This window comes from Eriocheir sinensis, chromosome 54 (assembly GCF_024679095.1).
Source record: "Eriocheir sinensis breed Jianghai 21 chromosome 54, ASM2467909v1, whole genome shotgun sequence".
NCBI lineage: Eukaryota > Metazoa > Arthropoda > Malacostraca > Decapoda > Varunidae > Eriocheir > Eriocheir sinensis.
This window is the reverse complement of record NC_066562.1, coordinates 2321302-2328801: the sequence shown is the minus strand read 5'-3', so window position 1 is coordinate 2328801 and position 7500 is coordinate 2321302.

Here is a 7500-nt window from a genome sequence, read left to right as displayed (position 1 = left end):
AGTTTGTGTCTTGGGAGAGAGAAGAAAGCATAAGAATGGAGAGTGAGAGGAGGAGGAGGAGGAGGAGAGTAGGAGAGGTACTAAAGGGAACATACCAAACAGGGAGGAGAGGAGGATGGAAGGAAGGAAGGAAGGGAGGGTAGGAGGTAAGGAGGAAGAGGTAAGTGAGTAAAGAGATGGGAAGGGAGAGAGAGAGAGGAGAGATACAGAGAGGAAGGACAGGATGCAAGAGGAAGGAAGAGGAAGAGGAAGGAAAGCCACTTGAAGTCCTCTTACGGGAATCTTTGTTTTGACTTGCCAGGCAGAAACGATAGACAGACAGACTACTTCAACACACTTTCACGTAGAGAGAGAGAGTGGCAGAACGTCCTTGATATCGTATTCTGAAGGACGGTCTTCATGTATTCTCAAACTCTTACGGTTTTCACAATTCTCCAAGGACAAAAAGGAGATCAATCGGTTTCCCATGAGTGTTTTATCACATCCATGGTGGAGAACCCTTGTCGAGCTATCACTCAAAGAATTACCCATGAAATTAGTACCCATAACAACCTCTACCAAAGCCCTGTCAAACTATCACTAGGCTCATAATACTACCCTTGGAAATACTAACACAACAACCTCAACCAAAGCCCTGTCAAACTATCACTAGGCTCATAATACTACCCTTGGAAATACTAACACAACAACCTCTACCAAAGCCCTGTCAAACTATCCTAGGCTCATAATACTACCCTTGGAAATACTAACACAACAACCTCTGCCAAAGCCCTGTCAAACTATCACTAGGCTCATAATACTACCCTTGGAAATACTAACACAACAACCTCAACCAAAGCCCTGTCAAACTATCACTAGGCTCATAATACTACCCTTGGAAATACTAACACAACAACCTCCACCAAAGCCCTGTCAGACTATCTCTAGGCTCATAATACTACCCTTGGAAATACTAACACGACAACCTATACCAAAATCTTATCAACTATCATTTTATTATTTCTATATCTGTATCTTTAATATTTATGTTAATTTTCTTGTCGCTGTTCTCTCTCATTCTCACTTTTTTTTTCTTTCTTTCTCTTTTTCTTTCATGAGATCTTTCTTTCATTCTTCCTTCGTTTCTCTTTCTGTTTCTTATATCCCTCTCCCTCTTCCCTTTCATTCGTCCTTCCTTCCTTCTTTCCCTCCTTCCTTCCTTCCTTCCTTCCTTCCTTCCCTCCCTCCCTTCCTTCCTTTTCTTCCTTCCTTCCATTCTTTCTTTTTTGCTTTTCATTCTTCCTTGCTTTCATTCTTTTTTGCTTCATTCTTCCTTCACTCTGTCTCTCCTACCCCTCCCTCCCCTCCTTCCTCTCCTTTCCCCCACCTTCCCCCCCATAACTACACACACACACACACACACACACACACACACACACACAAGAAGGCTTAGAGCAAGGGACAATATTAGCCTCATTTCCCTTCATTACCGCTCCTCCTCACCTCATTACCGCCCACACCTGTTCTAAGCGGCCCCAGGTAGATAGGTAATGACCCCAACCCCCCTACTCCCCAGGTCTTCACAGGTAACGCCCGCTAGTCCCCAGGTATATCCTCATAAGACCATCTACCTGTGTTTGGCGGAAAGGTCTGTGTGTGGTTAAGAGGTTTCACTCTCACTTTCTCTCACCCTCACTTTCATCTTTTCCTCTAATTAAAGCATCTGGATCCTCTTTAGTTCACCTGGATTTGGGGTTTGAGTTCTATTAAGTGGAGTCGAATGCTGTTATCTTGGTGTTGTATTAGTCTTATCACTGTTTTCTTAGGATTCTCAATAGTACAAATAGTATGATAGTCAATAGGTGATAGTAGTGGTTTTATGTGTTTAATTTTAAGGATTCGGAATCTCTTTAGTCACCAGGATCTGGGGTTGAGTCCTATAAAAAAATGGAGGAATAGTACCGCCTTTTTAAATAGCAGAATAGTGTGATAGTAAATAAGTAACACTATTAGGTTCTAAATGTTTAATTAAAGGGTTTCGATTCTCTTTAAAGGGTTCCGATCCTCTTTAATTCACTTGGATTTGGAATTGAGTCCTATTAAATGGAGTTGAATAGTGTTATCATAATGTTATATTAGTCTTCTCTCTCTCTCTCTTATTTTTCCTTCTCTGTGAATAGACACGCCCGCTGAGAGAGAGAGAGAGAGAGAGAGAGAGAGAGAGAGAGAGAGAGAGAGAGAGAGAGAGAGAGAGAGAGAGAGAGAGAGAGAGAGAGAGAGAGAGAGAGAGAGAGAGAGAGAGAGAGAGAGAGAGAGAGAGAGAGAGAGAGAGAGAGAGAGAGAGAGAGAGAGAGAGAGAGAGAGAGAGAGAGAGAGAGAGAGAGAGAGACACACACACAGATGAACCCTTGATAACGAAGCTTCAAAGACGACTCAGAAGCTTCGAACTCGTGAACCGAGCGAGCCGGGAAGGGACGAAAAATAGAGGGAAGAGAGAAAGCGAAAGGACAAGAGGAAACAAAATAAAAGGAGGAGAATATGATGAAGGAGGTAAGTGAGAGAAATGGAGAAAAGGAAACATGAGGGAAGGAGCAGTGAAGGAGGCAGTTCGGAAGGTAGGAATAAGAATAACGAAAGGAGGAGAACGGAAAAGAAGGAAATAGGAGAATAATGTGATAAAGAAAGACATGCGTGATAAAATTTTGGATAGGAAAAATAAGAAATAAAGTAAAATAAAGTAGGGAGAATCACAATGGAAAATAACGAAGCAAGAGAAAATGAGGATAAAATGATAAAAGAAAGGAACGAAGAATGTAAAAACGGACGGGGAGGAGAGAGAAATGGAGATGGACGAGAGGCAACAAGAGGATACGAGGAAAAGGGAATAAAATAAGGAAGTGAATAAGAAGGCTAGAAGGGAGGACATGATAAAGGGATGAAAAACACGTAAACGAACAACGAGAATAAGAAAAAATGGACTAGAAAAAACATGAGAAAGTGAGGATAACAAAAGGAGACAAGAGGAAAAGAGGAAAATACAATAAAAGAGAGAAATATTAAAGTTTGGATGATTAGAATATGAATGAAAAATGAAGAGCATGGAACAAGACGAAGTAAAAATAAAATGAAAGAAAATAGGGAGAAATTTTGAATGGTAAAAAGATGAATTAGTTTAATTAAGCAGAGACAAAGGATGAGCAGAAAGATAGACATGAATAAATAAATGGATTAAGAAGGATTACTAACAAGGAGCAGAGGGAGAGGAAGAGAATGACAAAAGCAGGAATAACAAGGAAAAGAAACAGGTAAAATAAAAGAAAAAGGAATATATACGTAAATCTTAGAGGTAGTGAAAGCAGGCAGTAGAGAGGGACAATTAGAAGACAATAGAATAAGGATAAGAAGAGGGAGAGATAATAGTCATAAAGAAGGATAGAAAATATATAAAAAAAGATGGATAAATATGAAAATGGGAAAATAGGAAAAGAAGTAGAAAAGATGTTGAGAGAGATGGAAAAAATTAGAGAAGTGAAAAATGGAAAAGTGAAATTGAAAAAGAGAGGAAAAGAAAGGAAATATATGAAGAGAGGGAAGAAAATAGGGAAGAGGCAGAGGACATATAAAAAAAAAGACATAAACAAATAGGAAGAAAAAAAGATGCTGGGAAAAGAGAGAAAAGATGGTAAAAACATGAAAATATATGAAGAAAAGAGAAAAAAGAGGAAAAAGATATAAGAAAAAAGACAGAAAAAATACTGAAAAACACAAAAAATATAAAACAAGGAGAAGAGAAAATAACTGATAGAAGGACAGAGAAAAAATAAGTATAAATAATAATAAAAATAAGAAAAGTAAAGGAAACCAAAAATACATCTAAGACACACGCACAGAACAGTTTCGGAGGTGATTTAATGCTGCTCAATGCAAATCTTCTTGCTCTAAAGTGAGAGAGTAAGTAATAAAAAGAGAGAGAGAGCTTACAGTGAGAGAGAGAGGAGAGGGAGAGAGAGAGAGAGAGAGAGAGAGAGAGAGAGAGTGAGAGAGAGAGAGAGAGTGTGTTAGCGAGAGAGAGAGAGAGAGAGAGAGAGAGAGAGAGAGAGAGAGAGAGAGAGAGAGAGAGAGAGAGAGAGAGAGAGAGAGTAAATATGGATCTATCGAGTGGAGCAAAAAATGTAAAAAAATAGTTGCTCTGTAGGAAGAGGAGGAGGAGGAAGCTGATGTTTTGTGGCGTAAAATATTCATGGCGAAGGTAGTTTTACACCCACACACACACACACACACACACACACACACACACACACACACACACACACACACACACACACACACACACACACACACACACACACACACACACACACACATTACGAATTCTCTCTCTCTCTCTCTCTCTCTCTCTCTCTCTCTCTCTCTCTTTTTCTCTCCTATTTCCCCATCAGGTCCAGAATTTATTATTGGGAAAAAAAGGAGGAAAAAATAGGGAGGAAGAAGGAAAAAAAGAGAAGGAAAATGATGATGATGATGAAGAGAAAAACATAGGGAAAAGATAGGAGAGAGAAAAAGAGGAGGAGGAGGAGGAGGAGGAGGAGGAGGAGAGGAGGAGCAGGAGGAAGAGCAGGAGGAGGGGGAGGAGGAGGAACACAAAGGAAGAACAAACAATAGCAGACCTGATGGTCCTTACAAGGCTGTTTGTGACAAGCTACACTAACTATCTAATCAAAGGTGGAAGATGAAGGACAGCAAAGGCGAAGGTTCCTTCCCACCCCCCAATCCCTCCAGCCAAAGCTGGCAGGAAAGGAAAAAAGAACCATGCAGCATGGAAAAACTGCATGGAAATTATATAGGAAAGAGGAAAGAACTACCATTACTGCTACCACTAACCGGGCGATAAAACGTTAAACGTTATTACGACAATGAGTAATATCTTAGTTGCTGGTTGGATTCAAAATACTTGTCTAATCTATTCTTGAAGAGCGTAACTGTTATACTATCAACGACATTACAGGGAAGAGAATTCCAAACATTAACGAATCGATTGAAGAAGAAGTGTTTGGCTTCGTGCGACGAGAATCTTTTACCACTTATCTTGAAATTGTTATTTCTCCTTGTTCTATTTGATCGATCAATTGTAAAGTAATCTTCCGCATTAATATCACTGAATCCTTTAAACATTTTAAACACTTCTATTAGATCGCCTCGCATTCTTCGTTTTGATAAGCTGAATAAATTTACTTCTTTAAGCCTTTGTTCATATGACAAATTTCTCAACCTAGGAATCATCTTTGTTACTCTTCGTTGAACCCGTTCCAACTTTTCTATGTCTTTTCTGTAATAGGGAGACCAAAACTGTACACAGCACTCTAGATGGGGTCGAACCAACGAATTATACAATTTTAATATTATTTTTTTCCGATTTATTATTAAAGATTCGTCCGATAAAGCCAACCAATTTGTTTGCGGTTTTAACTACCTCTGAAAAATGCTGACTGGGTTTTAAATCGCTTGATATAGTGATTCCAAGATCCTTTTCTCTACTTACTGAAAAAAATTGTTGGCCATTCATTACGTACTGAACGCGATTGTTATTGTTTCCGATGTGCAACACTTTACATTTGTCAACGTTATATTTTATTTGCCATTGATTGGCCCAACGTGCAAGTCGATCTAGATCTGATTGTAATGCTTCTTCGTCGAGTGTCGTAGTTACCTTACTAACGATTTATGTGTCATCAGCAAATTTTGATACGTTTCAAGTGAGTCCATCATCTATATCATTAACATAAATTAGGAAGAACATGGAGCCAAGCACTGATCCTTGAGGTACGCCGCTTCTGACATCGAGCCATTTATATGTAACACCGTTTAGAACTACTCTCTGTTTCCGCCCAGAGAGCCAGTCCACAAGCCAATTGTGAATGTTACCCGAGATACCGTGCGCCAATAGTTTGCTGAGCAATCGTTGGTGGGGGACCTTATCAAATGCCTTTTGAAAATCCAGATATATGATATCTACTAATCTGCTTTCATCGAACACCTCAAAAATATAGTGAAAAAAATCAAGTAAGTTAGTTAAACACGAACGTTTACCACGTAAGCCATGTTGCGAATTATTTATTATATTATTTTCTTCGAAGAATTTCACCATATTGTCGCGAATGATAGTCTCCAATAACTTGCAAATAATCGATGTCAGGCTAATTGGTCGATACTTTCCTGGATGAGACTTGTCCCCCTTTTTGAAAATTGGTGTGACATTTGCTAATTGCCAATCCGACGGAACTTTTTCAGCTGTTAAAGATTTATTGAATATGATGGAGAGCGGTTTACAAATTTGATGTTTGATTTTTTGTTTAATTTTGGAGGAGGAGGAGGAGGAGGAGGAGAGAGAGAGAGAGAGAGAGAGAGAGAGAGAGAGAGAGAGAGAGAGAAGAGAGTTATCATTGTGTACTATTACTCACCCCTTTTTCTAGTCGCTCTCTCTCTCTGCATTTGATGTCCTCTCATTATTCTTTCCTCCCTCTATTTCCTCTCCTCTCTCCTCCATTACGTCATTTCTCCAAAGAGATAGACAACTCTCTCTCTCTCTCTGTTATTTTCTTGTTTGTTTATGGTTGTTTCTTTCCTCCTTTGCCTGTTTTTCTTTTTTCTTCTTCTTCTTCTTTTCCTCCTACTCCTCCTCATATTCTTCCTCTTCCTTCTTCTCCTCCTTTCTCTCTCACTGCTTATCTCTCTTATCTAATCTCAATTTCTCAGTCTGATATTTTTTCCTTGCGCTCTCTCTCTCTCTCTCTCTCTCTGGCCCGGTAATTCCCCTATTTTACCTGCCCTCATTTACCTATCTCACCTGTCCTCCCCAAGGCTACCTGAATCTCCATCTTTCCTTCCCCTACCTTCCCCTCCTTACCTTACTCCTTCCTTCCTTCTTTCCTTCCTTCATCCCTAACTTATTTTTTTCCTCTACTTTTCTTCAATATTATTTTCTTCTTTTCTTATACCTTGCATTCTTTCTTGCTTACTTTCTCTACATACGCATCTATCTTACTTCCTTTTCCTTCTTTATCTTATTCCTTGCTTTCTTCTTTCCGTTCTTTTCTTTCTCTTTTCTTATCTTCCTCCTTTCAGTCTTTCTGCCATTCCTCCATTCTCTCTATCTACAGTAATTATTTTTTCTTTCCTTCAACCCCTTTACTTTACTCCTTCCTTCCTTATTTCCATCCTTCATCCTTTCCTTCCTTCTTTACTTCATTTTACGATCTTCATTCCTTCATAATTTCCTTCCCTTTTTTCTTATATCTTTTCTTAAACGTCTATCTTACTTTTTTCACCCTCTTACCCTTACTCATTTCTTACTCCTTCTTTCCTTCTTTCTTTGTTTCTTTCCTTCTTTCCTTCTTTACATCGACATAAACATTTATTCCCTATACTTTTCCTTTCCTAATTCCTTCCTTTCTTCCTTTCTTTCTTCCTTCTCTTCTTCCGTTCATCTTTACTTTCTTTCATTTATATCAGCTCTCATTTACT